Source organism: Astatotilapia calliptera, chromosome 22, assembly GCF_964374335.1.
Source record: "Astatotilapia calliptera chromosome 22, fAstCal68.1, whole genome shotgun sequence".
NCBI classification, from domain to species: Eukaryota; Metazoa; Chordata; class Actinopteri; order Cichliformes; family Cichlidae; genus Astatotilapia; species Astatotilapia calliptera.
The window spans coordinates 29866803-29882153 of NC_137442.1; the positions used below are offsets into that span (position 1 = coordinate 29866803).

At 40.9% G+C, this 15351-nt stretch overlaps 1 protein-coding gene across 1 annotated transcript in view; it reads left to right on the forward strand.

Annotated features, from left to right (window-relative positions):
* The first annotated feature begins 1329 nt into the window (after window positions 1–1329).
* LOC113015435 (CMP-N-acetylneuraminate-beta-galactosamide-alpha-2,3-sialyltransferase 1-like) overlaps window positions 1330–15351 on the forward strand; it is a 102550-nt gene continuing 88528 nt past the window's right edge. Inside the window, exons 1-2 of the mRNA XM_026157475.2 lie at window positions 1330–1596; window positions 10114–10269. The gene's annotated coding sequence lies outside the window, so the exon portion shown is untranslated. The remainder of the gene's footprint in view (window positions 1597–10113; window positions 10270–15351) is intronic.

Below are 15351 nucleotides of genomic sequence, written 5' to 3' on the forward strand. Positions count from 1 at the left end.
TGGGACTCCATTCCTACTGCCCGGCTTCCAGCCTAACCACATTATCTGCACCTCCTCCCTCACTCTTCACAAACTCCATTCCCACCAGCCCCCCTGCACACACACGCTCTCTCTGCTAGAAGCCATCATTCCACCGTGTATGTTCAGCTGGCCCGTCAAGTCCCCATCTAGCCAAGTGCCCAACCATCTGTTGAGCCTAAGACAGCATGCAGCTCTGAAACCAGAAAGGAAATGTTCTATCAAATGATGAACTTATCTGCATTCAAACAGCAGCTTTCAGGGCCTCTGGGCTCAGAACTCATGCAGGGCATGCCACAGAACTACAGGCGAGGCTTCACTTATAAAAGACGTAGTCTTGGCTTTGATTAAGCAAGCAATGTGCTTCCTTTTAACCTCATGTATTTCAATTTCTAACCATTAAAATACAGTTTTTCCTTCTAGTTACACCTAATTTTTTGTATGCTTTAAAAAAAGTATCAATAACTTATTTGCCACATATTTCTTCACACTGTGAGTTCACATTGCAGGCCTTGAAATATGATTCGGCTGACTCAATGGATCTGATAAAGGTTGCTGCAAAAATAATTCCAGACACTTTCAATGAAACCCAATGACAGTAAATATTTCCTATGGCCTGAGGGTGTGAGGGTATGCAGTCACCTTAGCCAAGGGCATGAAAAACTAACAGGTCTCTGCAGGCCTGAGGCTATTATGGCTGAGTGAACTTCAGCTTGGGTGAGTTCACCCTGCTTAAACTCACTGCAGTTAAGCTACCAGTCACCTCTATTATCCTATTAGTCAGCAGCACTTACAGTACAGTATGGAAATCAGCCGTACTGGTCTTGTAAGCAAAATTCATTGGAAGCTTTCCAAAGTTTTAACCTTAAAGATTCTCGGCAGATATTAACTGGGGATGAGCTTGTCATTTACCCTTGCATTTATTTATTTATTTATTTTAATAGAGGAAAAGGAATGAGTGAGAGAGAATGATGAAAAAAGACCCATAAATTGATGAAATAAATTCTTTATCACTTTATAAGCGCTTGGTGATTCCTGCGGCACCGAGCTGCGGGCTAACACCAGGACCCGGTCACGCATGCCAAAGGAAGGGAAAGGAAGAAAAAATAAAAACATCCTGATGCAAGTGTGTGCGAGTGAGGATGCTGAGGGGCGTAGCAGCGCTGTGCCCCTCATGGTCAGCGCTCAGGAATTAAAATGCATGCTCCTCACTGCCTGGGAGAGAGTAACGTGTAGCCCGTTTACGTGAGAAAACCTGTTTCCAGCCTTCCCTCCTTCACGGAAACAAACTGACCCCCCCCCCAAGAAAAGCAAAAACGCACGGATGTGCCGCTTGTTCCAGGAGGGGGGGAGTAAACCTCCTCCCAGCGCTGTCACATTCAAACAGGCAACGGTGCGAGGTTGCCAGTTTGGCGCTATCCCCCCCTCTTCCTCCCTGCTCCTTTAAATTGGACCTTTGGAGCTGTAGCTTGTGGCTGATTTGCATTATTCTGTTGTTTGTGGAGCTGAAGCTGAAGCCGCCGTCACTCCGCGCGGGAATAAAGGGACTTCGCCCGCAGCTCCGGGGACTGACTTTAGGTGAGTGTGGGATCACCGCGCGTGGCTCTAACTGTGTGGACTGCGGTAATAATCACGTCCTATTCTACGTATAGCTTTTAAGCTTAGGTGCCTTACAGTGAGCGGCGCGCGTGCAGGTTTTTAAAGTATTTTAAAGTGCGGCTGAGAAGGTGTTGCGCTGCAACTTTCTGCTGCAACAAAAATAAAAAATCTGCACAATTATTCAGTTGCGCACTGAGAGAAAAGAGATGCATGCTTTCTAATGTTGAGAAAGTGTCATGCTGAAATGTGCACAGTTAGGAGAACAGTTATCAGTGGCCGTAAATCATATTTCACTCTCTTTGTGTAAATATCTCTTAATAAAGGAAACAGCTCGCACTGGAGGGTCATGTTGAGAAAAACAACTTATTCTCTTTGAGGACTGGATTGGATTTCCCACATTTCTGTTCTTCGAGATTTAAGAGAAAAATGACCAAAAGGACAAACTCATCCTCTTATACTCTTATCCCATCAAAGCATCCAAAGAAGGCAGAGATATGCTGCATGGACCATTCACTGCGTTCAGGGTAACTGTTGAATATACAGTAGCAGTGCCAAAAAGGTACCAAGAGGGTCAGTACTGACTATACTGATACTTTTTACTTGTTAAGGCAGCTTATGTAGGCGAGAGCTTCGTGTCATGGGTCAGCTTTGTCAACTTTCCGTGTATTTTCAAACTGTGTGTGTTTTTGGAGACCTAGAATTTAAATGTAGCTGTTTCTAAAGTACTTATGGTTAACTGCTGTTGTTTAAATGTGCTCTAGGCTATGAATAAAATAACCATGAGAGTAAATGCAAAAACGTTTAAGGTATATGTTTAACACAATTCAGTCGGGCTATATACTGAACTTACGGGGTAGAAACAAAGTATCGATCCTATCATGCCAGTATTAGTCCGATACCAGTGTTGGTATCAATGACTGTCAATATCTACTGAAAGGGAAACAGGTCTGTGCTGAGTACATTTCAGGAGCTGTCTGGGGGATGCTGCAAGCAGCCTCATTAAGTTAAAGCAACAATGTTCACTGTCAGAAATCCTTTCAGTTTGTTGTAAACATTAATCACTCCGGGTTCCATTGTATGCTTAATATCCCAGTGTTCATAAACTCCAGGTTTATGAGTTTTGTAATGATCTGTATTTTGCACGAGACGTCACCTCATTTACTAATGAAGGCGTCTGCCAGCAGGCTGGTTCATTTTCTCCTGAAACCTCTCCTTGCCATTATAAATAATAAGCAAGTAGAACCCATTAGCTCAGCCAGTTCCTCATCATGTCTCCAATCAGACTGGATGGCGTGACCTTGGGGTGGGTGGGTGGGTGGGGGACCGTGCTGCAGCATTTAGAAAGGAGGGTGGCAGAGATGGAGATGGGTTGCTTTTGGTGGCATCCGTTATCAAGGAACCCAATTATATCAAGAAAATGTGGTTGCCATAAGCAATTGCCATTTGTTACGCCGTATAAGATAGTGGGGCTATTTGGAGAGAAATGTGTGTTATTCTGATAATATGTACTTCGGACAGCTCTGGGTGTCGGCCGTCTCATCTTAATGTGCGTCTTTTAATTTAAAAGAAAGGTATGATTCTTCAGAATGAAAAGTCCTTTGTGAGCTCCTTTCAACAACGGTGCATGGAAGAGGCAATGAGTCACAGTGAATCATGGCAGCCTCTCACCAGCTGCCAGCCAGATGAAGACACGCTGCAAGCAAAAAGTCTGACGAAACTGCAGCCGCACTCGTGTGCTGCTCTTTCTACTTCAAAGCACGCCGTGGTATAACGTATAGCGTTCCACGAGCACGCCTAACAGCTCGTTCAAAGTTTGAGTAAGTTTCTCTAACAATCTGACTTCCAGTTTTGTTTTCAGATCTTTCCTGCGAGGTATTTCCAGCTTAAGCTGCCGTGGTGTAAAGGCTGTGCTAAGTCAGTGAAGGCTTTACTGTAATCAGTTATTCAGCTCTGGCATTCAGAGTCTCCGCTCCAGACAGAGGAATCCCCGTGGCTCACCACAAACCCAATCAGGCCCTTTAAGTACACAGCTTTAGAGCAAGGTCTGGGACCGCGAGTGCAGCAGCAGCAGCAACAGCAAAAAATGTTTCCAGTTCCCCGGGGTGGTGGTCCACATGCATCTGCAGCCTGTACAAGGGTATTTCACTAATACTTAGTGTCTTTTGTTCAGGCTTCTGTGCTCTGTCACACAGTCTTTTTCCTTCATAGTATTCCCTTCGGACTTCTCCCCGGCTTTTTGATTTGCCCTCTGTTTCCACTTAGCAGTCCTGGCTATTTTCCAAGAAACACCTCAGCACCATTCTCCAGGATAAACAGGCTTCTTGTAGTCTGGCAACATGTGGAGAATGGATTGGAGTTTACTGTATGAGCGAATCTACAAAAAAGCACCTAGGCTGCACCCCCCCCCCCCCCCCCTTCTGAGGTTTTAATCACAGACGATTACAAAATGACAATTTGAATGCGGCAACAAAGCGAGCCGTTCCTGTGATTGCTGCCGTAATCTTTCCCGAGTGCAATCAACAACATCGAGACTGCACATCAGTCCTGCAATTAGGCTTGTCAAAATTACAGCGTGGCTTTTTATCCGCGACTGCTTGTTTGATAATGCTTGTTGGCAGGTGCCTTTGGAGGAGCAGAGGAAGGGAGCCCACAGCTGATGCATTATGTAAAGCCATACTGTATCGTGCAGGCAGATGTTTCCTCCCAGCGACATAACCATACATCTCCATATCACAGCGGCGTACTCGGGAGTTCTTCCTGTGATTTTTTTCATTGTCTTTCCCATGGACGCACGTGCCTCGTCCTTGACTTTCATCTTGTCATTGTCTACACAAATTGTTCCAGTGCTGTCTAATCATTTTCTGGTCCAATCAGTTAGTCTGAAAGCGTGCATGCCTACTTCAGTGTCGTCCTCAATGTAAAGCATCTTTGCTTCCTTTCATTCTACTTATAGTCCTGTTGACAGCACCGCAGTATCTATGACCTTGTCAGGGAAAATGCCTTCATTCTCTTCTTTAATAGAGACTTACTGTTACAATACGTATCAACAGTAAGTCACTATGATATACAGGCTGTCATTTGCAGCTACTTTCTACTTAACTTTAACTGCTGTTTTGTCTTCATGAGGGTTTTATTTGCCAGCACAAAGTAATTTAGTTAGTGGGCTTGACACGTGGATACGTTTTTTGTGGATTTATTTGAAGGAAAGGCTAATTGTTATGCCTCGGAGGTCCGTCGTTAATTAGAAGTTATCTCGGGCAGCTCTCACATGGTCACCGCACTAATTGGCAGTCAAAGCTGTGTACCACCTGGCCCAGCCTTTAACTCACCAGGTGCTCCCAGCAAAGCCACTGGCCTTGGCATTATGTAGCTGTGGCCTCTTAAACGAAGGCAGACAGCGGAGACAGACAGATAGAGGAGAGGGGAAGAGGGTGGGCACCATATCAGGACAACTTTGCTGAAATGGCGAAGCTGAAAAACAGCTGCAAAAGGTTATTTCATGCTACGTAGCTGAGCAAGCCTTTTTTTTTGGAAGCCGGCATGAAAGAAAGGTTCTGAAAAATTAGTGTAATCTTTTGATACACATGTCGTCACACATCACACCTCTTTGTTTCGGATTTCTAACACTTCAGGCGATGTGAGGTGGCAGCACATCAACACCAAGCGCAGCCTGTGCAGGGTTTGTTTACCTGTGCTTTACAGAGGAAAAATAAGTTCATCCTGTGACTGAACAATAGCTGGCATCAGAGAGGTTCTGTCCACAGAGTACAGAGCAGATAAGAGAACAATTGTGTAATTAAGTCTGTTTTGTTCTTTGCGGGGGAAATATGAATGTTCAAATCAATTAAAGCCACATTCTAAATTTTTAATTCAGTGCAGTTGCAACGTGGAGGTAAAATCTGCGGAGAAAAGGCGGCAATTCAATCAAGAGAGAATGCTGCTGCTTTTCACAGCACGCTGGAAACTCACACCAGGATCCCACAAAGTAAGCTGGAATAGTGTGAGATTTTTTTTTCCCACGCGTGATTGAGAGTCATGATGCGTCTCTGCCATGGGAGAAAATCCATCTTTGACCCCCATTAATCTTGACTAACTGGTCCAAATCTGCAGCAATCACAATGCCCAATCATAAAGTCTGTAGAAGAGGCCAAGGAAGTGTGACCTGTGTATGACTCAAGCAAAATGTGCCCAGCGTCGCCGTGCTCCGGAGGACAAAAGACCTCTGTCTTTTTGTGCCACAAAGTCAAAAGCTTTGTTTTTGTCTTGCAGCTCCAGCATCTAGGGTTCACAGTAATACCCGAATGTGTCGTGCCTTTGTTCTTTGATCACAATGGGAATTTGAGATGTAAAGCGGATTTAGACAATGTGCCATATCTTGATGGATGGAGCAATAGAAGAAGCGCTTAAAAAACGCTTTGGAGCTGCGTTGTGTTTGCAGCTGTAGGCAAAAAACGTTAACGCTCTACAAGAGAGCTGGGGATGATGTGGATGTGTTTGAATTGTTGTTTTTTCTGTTTATTTTTCCAGGAAATGTTGTGTTTAGGCGCAGAGCTTTGGCAGTGTGTGCTTTATGATAGCAGCCTACGAATTCTGCATATCAGTATATTATATGAAGCACGTCATCGATGAGAAAGTGAGTTATTATCAGCAGGATATTAAGCACCAGCAACAATTAGTCTTAACTAAGTTGCAAGAGTCCATTTAATATATATGTATAAAAATCGACAAACCATAAAGAATAACAAAAACAGCAAATTACTGCCATATGAAGACTAATTGGAATAAACAGGCCTATCACTGCTATAATTACTGATAGTGAAATCATTACTTCCCCTAATGCTTCACTGCAACCACCGTTAATAACACTTCATTAATTAAACATACTATGAAAAACAGCAACACTGCAACTCTGCACTTTGGCTCAATGGAAAGGACTTCTAGACTGGGCCCACTGTAGCTTTACTTTGCTCTGGAGGTCATCTCAGGAATAATGAGGTGGGAGAAATGTAAATACTCCTGTTTGCTTAACTGCCAGAGCACTTAGAATACCTGAGACAAGCCAAATTTGAGATTTAGGTTCGTAATGAGGAGCTTATTATGATACAAGCTGGACCAGTGGAGTGAAAAACAGAGATTTTTGCTATGCCAAAAATACCTGAATTGGAATATGCACAGGAGGATGGATCAACGAATGGATGGATGGAAAACCCTCTTATCTCATTGGTGTGACATTGGGAATTCTTGCCTGTGACTATAAATATGGAGATGAAGAAGTTAGCTTACTTCAGTGCAAGGGCTGAAAGACAGGCAATAAGTTACCCTGTCAAAGGGATGTTTGGCAGCTTTTAGAAATAACCCTGCTGTATTGCTGTCCCCCTCCAGTCTTCAAGGTAAACTAAGTTAATCTTAATGTTGCTCAAACGTTGCATGGACAGTAACAACAAGTGAATTTGTAAGACAATGACAGCTACAGGGTATTATTACCATTTATTTGCAGTCATGTTTGTGGTAACTTGTAATTGCAAGTCCAATATCCTTTCGCCTTTAAGCTCTGTGTCAGTGCTAACACCTCAGGGAAGGGAATCGGTCCTTTTACTGTGCAGTAATCACCACTGTTGCCCAGCATGTTACTAATGAGACTGTCATTTGATGCTGGGTAGATAGCGAGTGGTGGGTTTTCTGAACCTTGTGACTGGGTGCAGCTATCTCTGATGAAAACAGCTTTGAAACTAAAGCAAATTGCAATTCAGTTAATCCCAGTATAGCAGTTGAAACACCTCATGTGTAATCGTTGAGTTTCATACACACTGATTTGATATAACCTTTGAAAGTGTAAAGCAGCATGGATTATATCGTGTTTATGCACAGGCTCTGCATTGATTTTCTTATTTCACAACAAGATACATTGTGAATAAATACAGTTGGACCAATATACTCTGTATATGTGCCTTTTCAACAGGCTACACTGTATATATAATAGATGGACATAGCCTTTGGATGTCATACACCGGATTTGGACTTTGCCTCAACATGAGTGCTTTTGGTCCACAACTTGAGTGACCAGATGAGGCCCAGTAGACAGCTATCAGCTCCAGCTCCCTGTGTCGGTACACCTGTCAGTCAAACAGACATCCCTCAAACAATAATAACCAATAATAACCAGTCAGAATTGGTTGACTATAGTAAAGCGCAATAGTTGTGGCTAACAGAAAAATTGTTATGTTGAACATTTGTACTAGAGATGGCACGATACCACTTTTTTATGTCCGATACCGATACCGATATCATAAATTTGGATATCTGCCGATACCGATATGAATCCGATATAGTGTTTTTTAATCAACAAAACTGTTTTTTAAATATCTTGCTGCATTTTGTATAAGTTCATACTCAAGTTTAAAACAACAACTACACTAAAGCTATTCTGTTATACCTGTATGCAAAAAAAATTTTTTTCATAGTTCAGCAATACTGATCAATCTAATAAACTTAAACCTACACCATCCTCCCTATTCTGGTATTTTAAAGAGTACTTAGCGTAAATATTAAGCAACCTAACTAATAGGGTTCCAACTCCCAGCAACAACAAAAATAAATAAATAAAAAATAGGGAACCACCCCTCACGCTCCACCTCATGATGCTTAATCGACGTAATCAACCTTAATTTGATGCAGTGTGAAAAAAAATGCACAGAAATCAATTATTTTTCAGGAAATATTAAATAGATTCAACATCTTTCTTCAACAAAATTGCAGACTGCACAGATGGTACCTTCCCAAAGGAAAAAGTACTATAGCTTACTAGGGTATATATATTAGACTTAATAGTTACTATATACAGTAATTGACTTCTATTCCTTTTACATCAGATTAAAACTTTGGGTGTAAGATTTGGATAATTATTTATTAAAAGCTCGACATTTTAAATGAGAATAAGAAAGAAAAGTATGTCTTTGTGCCCCCTTTTCCCTGTTAATGCCCTATCGGCCCCCCTGGCTAAACTTTGCTAGATCCGCCCCTGCACAGTTACCAGCGTCAGCTACATAGAAAAAGATCCTCGAGTAGAAAGTAATATTAAATACATTCTAACAACAGCTGATCAAGCTTAAACGTTCTGCTGTTGTTCAGCCGCTGGTTTCCTCTGTCTGGTGCAAAGTGGGCCAAAAACAAACCAGAGAGACGGACTCGCGACAGAAAAGCCGATCAGCTGATCATTAAGCAGTTTCATGATTGAAGTAGCAGCAGGAGAGGCAGTCGCTTGTTAAGCTTAACGCAGGAATGCTTTACAAACATTCAGAGATGGACTTACACACTTGCTTTACTTCTCTCGGGATAACTTTGTCGGAGATGAAATGCCGGGTTGCTAGCGAAGCTCCAAATGCTATCCAGACCACAGACAGGTCCCGCATGCCACAGCTGCTCTATCACGTGATGCATACTGCTCCGAGTGCTAACGTTCTGAGGTGAGTTACGGCGCGTTGCAAGTTTTGTGAGGTGCTTTTGTGATATTTAATGGATCGGATTACATTTTTTATTTTTCTCCGATATCCGATCCAGTAATTTAGGTCAGTATCGGACCGATACCGATACGTAATATCGGATCGGTCCATCTCTAATTTGTACTGGGCCAGTTTTTCTAAATCGGGACATTTGGACTACCAAAAGCTACATCTTCATTTACAGCATACAAATCATACACAACTAATTTGTGTCACTTTATCAGCATTCGTTTTACTGAGAGTTTACTGAGAGTTTATTAGTGCTCTAAACCTCTCATAACCGTCTTATAATTTTAGAACTTTTATTTTCTGAACACTTTGCAGTCGAGCTTATTAATGTTTCGTTCGAGAAATCCTTGAAATGGAGGAGAATGGGCACCAGTCTTCATCAGAGCAACACAGACATGCTAGTTGGCTTCTGAAATGGTTATGAATAATTACTGTCTTCAGTTCTGTAATCAGTATTGGAAGTACATCTGGCTGGCTTCTGCATGGGTATACCAGGGATATCAGAAATGTACAGACTCTTTCTAATTTTCTAGTATTTATTGCCTTGTAGGCTGGAATGAAACCCTATTAAATCAAAGCTGATTTTTCCATTTTCCTTTGGATATGCTGAAATAAAGAGCCAAAGGTAGAAATGAGAAGCAGCTAATTTCGGGCAATGTATTAAAAAAGGGGAAGCAAAACCTCCATCGTTGCGTAATGCTGAACATCCCGTAATTTTTGCTTTGATAATAGGTATGACTGTTTTGAAAAGATTTCTACCACCCGAGTAATCTGATTTAGAAATTGTCCCACATTTGTGTCTTCAGCTCATGAGCCTATACGCAGTTTTCTTTTTGGTTCTGTCCACAGAGTTTGTACAAATGGAGGGATCCAGGAAAAAGACATCCTTTAGGCTGACTGGGTGGTTGACTTGACTGTGTTCTTTGGGTTGTTGTCAAGTTGAAAGATGAAATTCTTCTTTGACATTAGCAGTGTATTTTTCTTCCAGAGGGCAGCAGATTGTCGCCTCAAACAACTTGGTGTTTGGAGCCATTCATCTTCCCCTCTACACTGACCAGAGCCCCTGTCCAGCCTGTGGCATGATGTAGCACTTCAAGAAGCGTACCAGTGTCATTCCTCCACTAAAGCAAGAGCCAAAGCAGAGGTATGTTTTCCATTTATTTAAGTATTTGTGATCAAGGTTATGTAAAAACTGCAGAGCCAAATTTCATGAAATTTGGGTAAAGGTGGAAAAGAAGCAAATCAAGAGCCTGTCAGCTTTTGTGGCAATCCTGGTCATTGTTAAAGGGCAAAATGTGGCAGATGATGCACCCTCCAAGTGCCCAGAGGAAGACTGCTTAATTATAGCAAAAGTCGTAATCACACGTTTTTTGGTTGCTATTGTTATGTTGCTTATTTACTACGATTATTCAGAAACATAACACATATCGTGCATTTACTGAATATGGTTGTCTGGCTGGGAGTTTGGGCATGGCTAGGGGGTGTTTTTGTATAGCCAGTCTTGCAAAAGCAGCCTCTGTGAGAGTAAAGAAGGTGGCGGACACAGCCCCAGTCGCATACCTTGGGAAACCTGCATGGTGGTTATGGGCAAGCAACAGAGAGCCGAACTTTTGTACACTATAGAAAGTGGAGTGTGAGGGAGACCCAGAAGGAGCCAGATAAAAAGGTGGCTGCACAAGAACATTTTTGTAAACTTCCTCTAGCTCATCTAGTTGCTCTTCTCTAGCTAGATCAGATGGATCTAGATTTAGATCTTGGCTCAAGCTGACTAAAGTGGCGAGTGAGCTTGCCTTTTAAAGAGATGCAAAAAAGGATGCAATTTACCTCCTGTATAGTACAAGAAAAAGTTTAAGTAAGGAATTACCCCAACTTCTCACTTTTTTTCATTATTTTAAATCATCTTCATGGTGGGCAGGACAATAGGCCAATAAAAACTCTTTTGAATATCAGAATAAGCTACATTAAAATATATATAAATTACTCCAATTTCTTGCTTCTTGATCAGCATTTGATAACAGGTCAGATTTTTACAATGGCATTTTCATAATTTAACAAATGCCTAAGCAGCCTGTCCTCCTTCACTCAGTGCACAGCTTGGAACAAAGGAACAAAAGCCAAATCTCCGCCAGCTACTTTTAATATGAGTCTGAATATCATGAGCAGCACAGAACACGTTTAGCTCAAACTCAGCCTCCATCAATCTCAATCCAGATACCTCCTTCTGCAGCAGCTTCTGCTCAACAGTTGTCTCAACAAGTAATAACATGTATGGAACTGTTCAGCTAACACAGCTTTTTCACATCCTGATGATAAGTCATTAATACATCGCAGCAGCACCACACTGAACTGTCACTGTGGAAGATGCAAAACATGGCATTGTTGCATAGCAGCAGGCATGCAGTGCCAAATCACGACAACAAATCACATCAAGGCACTTTATATTGTAAAATACCAACAGGATAATAATACAAAGAAAACCCCAACAATCAGACGACCGATTATGAGAGTGGGAAGGAAAAACTCCCTTTTACCTTAGGCTGAGGGGCTGGGGGTGAGGGGAGGAAACTGGAGAAAAGACACACTGTGCAAGAGAACCAAAGATTAATAATAACTAATGATAATGCAAAGTGGTGTACAAACACATGGCTGAGGTGCCCAATGCATGAACATGTGATTTGTTTCACAACACTTGCATCTTGATGTAATGGCAGTAATAACCTGATAAATAGTCGTTATTGGGCATAGTTTATGTTTAAAAAAGCGAGTGTAGCTAGAGTTTTGTGGTCCTGCTCTCCTCACTCTTTCTTTTTTTGTGTGTTTTGTGCCCCACATTAGCTCTTGAAGTGGGACACTGACGATATGCAGTCTCTTCCCCGCTCATTTACTCAGCTGCTTTTCTGTGAGTGTTCAAAGAGTTACTATATAGCATTATAATGTCCACTTAACGATGCACATATATTTCTTTGCAACACTACCGAACCGTTTAGGGTGTCTGCTATTATGGGTCCTTGTTAATACTTCCTTATTGATTTTTAAATATGGTGTCATAAAAACCTACAGCAGCTTCAGGAAGTTAATTGTAAGTACATAAAGAGTGCTGCTTTCACGGCTTTAATTGGGATTTTCAGTGAATAATTATTAGAATAAATGTGTCTATGCATATTGAGTGAAAAATTTAATTGCAGCTGTTGTTTCTCCAGCTATGATGACAATGATTGCCCCTAAATTTCACTCATTGTTAATTATGTAAAAGACAAAACGGAGGGGAAACAATCAGACCAGCACAGTAATATTGCAGGATCTATAACTTACAATATAAAACACCTTAAAATTAAAAACTGAATACCTGCCATGAATCCGCAATGTGTCATTTTTACTCTGCTGTTTTAAACCAAGTAGTCTGAACTTTATATGTGCTGGTAGGAGGATTTTGTTAGCTTTGGGCTGAGTTAGTCTAGCTGTTTTATGCAAAGCTGAGCTAGCCTGCCTCTGGCTATATGGACACGTAGGGGTTTAACACAGATTTTTCATCCACCCCTCTGCAAGAAAGTGAATAAGAAGGTTTTTGTTGCTTTTAAGCATATCATATCTTAGATCGCATTTAAAGCCAAACTGAGAAACCACCCATTATACAGATATTTGCATCCTCTATGCAGTCACATGGGTAAAGTTTAGAGCTGTCGTCGGTATCATCAGGTTTTGTCTTATATAAAAATAAGATCTGTGTTGCAGACAGTAGATCCACACTTATTTGCTTTATTGGTATACCTCTAATGTAATTTCTTGTGAATAAATGTGAATTGAGGTTGGCTTATATTCTTACAGAAAAATGTTCTAGAAAATCATGTTGAGATGTAAAATTGATTTTCCTTAGCAGACCTGCTGTCTGAAGCTGTGCTGTATGTATGCAGACGTTTCTTGTGCGGGGATATTCTTTGAGGGGGAAAAAAGGTGAGATAGTATATTATAGGATATAGTATCTTTGTACTATTTCAATTAAATATAGCGTTTAACAAGCCAGCGGTGGATCTCACGGACAAACAGAGGAGACTGCATGCTCATTGGCTAACGACTTGTTAATGATGACAAGTTGTTAGCAATCACTGGGTAATCTTCCTTTCTGCCTCTTATAATGATCATAAGTCACAAACTGAACTTCATAATTTATTCAACAAGACCTGAAACTAATCAGGAAAATGTTTACTTGAGTGACAGAGCGAGGAAGCCAAGAGCTGTTTTCACATGGACTTCTAAAGAGTGTCACCCCCTTCATGCCATTAAAAATTATCTGGGTGATAGGCACTTCTGCACTGCTTCTCTTTAGCAAGCAGAAGCTATGTATATCTTTTATACTGCTCATGCTCTCTTTATATGGATAGATCAACCCTGTGGCTCTGGTGCCTTTTTAATAGTCCAGCTCAGTGTGGATGTATGTGTAAGTTTGACAAAATCAGTTCTCTGATGCTGGAATAAAAATGTATGTAGTACTGATGCTGAATAAGTTGTCAGTTCAGTAACTGCAGTGAAATTAAGAGTAGGGATTGCAGACAATGGTAAATTAAGATATCTTATTTACATTTAGACAAAATGACAAACTTTCTCTGACACTAACTTTTCATTTTTTGCCTCTGTGGCATCATTGTCAACTCTAAAAACATGCTACCTGTTACCTTATGTTGCAAAAACGTAATTGAATTTATGAAAAGGTAATTTCTGGGAAACTGGGTTGGTGCACGCCACAGGTGGGAGTCCAGATTTTGTTATAAAACTTTCTTTGAGTGAGTGAAGACATGAATTTGCAGCTGGTGGTGTTACTCAACTTTTGATTCACTGTTGTGCTGGACTTACCCGCTGAGCTTCACAGCAGGAGAGACTTCATCTCATTTCTTAGAATTGCGAACACAGACTAGTGCCTGTGTGGCTTACAAACTGTATCGTTTTCATTTCCATTGATCAAACAGCCAAATTCTTCTATAAAGTTTATGTCACAGATGTTGTTATCAAAGCAGAGCTGCAGAAAAGAATAGAGGGAGGAGGAGGCGAAACAGGCAGATGCTCACCTCCGGTTAATAAAAGGACCGGAGTTCTTAGAAAAGAACTGCTTTCTTCTGTTGGATCTAGTAAATATCTGAATCAGACCTGAAACTTTCTCATCATCCAAGTAAACACACAAAATCTCTTTGTCAGATTAGGTCAGTTCATCTCATGGGGGCTAGTAATCAGCTTAAAGGATAATATCGCCATTATTGAGTTTTTCCTTATCTCCAATGGCTAGTGATCTCCTGTATCCACCTCTGACAATTTCTCTTTGCTATCTACAAATTTGGTTTAGCTTCTTTTATTGCTTCCATTTCCTCCTGAGTGCATGAAAAGACTTTTGTATAGGCTTAATACTTTGTAGCCTTCCACCAGAATGAATGTGATGAAAGTAGACAAATTCATAATCACCAGTCACAGTCACTCAGTCGAGCTTTTCATGAATATGCAGTGCTGATAGTCTGGCCTCCCCCTCGTGAAAGATGTTTTCCCACTTAAACATGACCTTAGTTGGTTAGTTAGCATTCTGGGATATAAAGCAATAACTGTAACAATTAACACATTGGTTGTATTAACCCTGCTTTTACATGCAGGTGATGTATGCAAACTCTGTTATTACAGTTATTAAAGTTTTCAAAAGGGTTACAGGTTTGACTTGCAAATAAATAAAAGTGCCTGCCTGTCAGTATCTTCTGCTCCAGTAATGTTCTCCTTCTTTAAATCCCCCAAATTTGGTTTCATTTCTTTTATGTTACTGACTCCTTGCTGCTGATGCGAATCCCAGTGTAATCTCTGAAGTCAAAGCATGGGCACATGAAGAAAAAATCAATTTTGTGTTCAAGTTTTATTCTTGAGTATGAAAGCTGTTTTTTGAAACAAACAATCCCAACTCGGTGTCTACTTTTCACCGTTCCTTTAGTTTTCAAATCACCATTGTATGGTTTATTTTTCTCTGTTTGCATCACCACTACAGGTTATTTTGACTCTTTGGCATTTTACAAATCATGTAACTCTCTTTAAATAAAATGTCATCATCTGATATTTCATGACTTTTCCTAAAATTGGTCAATTTATAATTCAAAGGGGGGGGAGGAAGTAAAAGAACCATTGCAGCCACTTATACCAAGAATCACTTATACACAGAATTATTTTGACCACATTTCAATGTAAAAAGCTACTCTTAAAATTT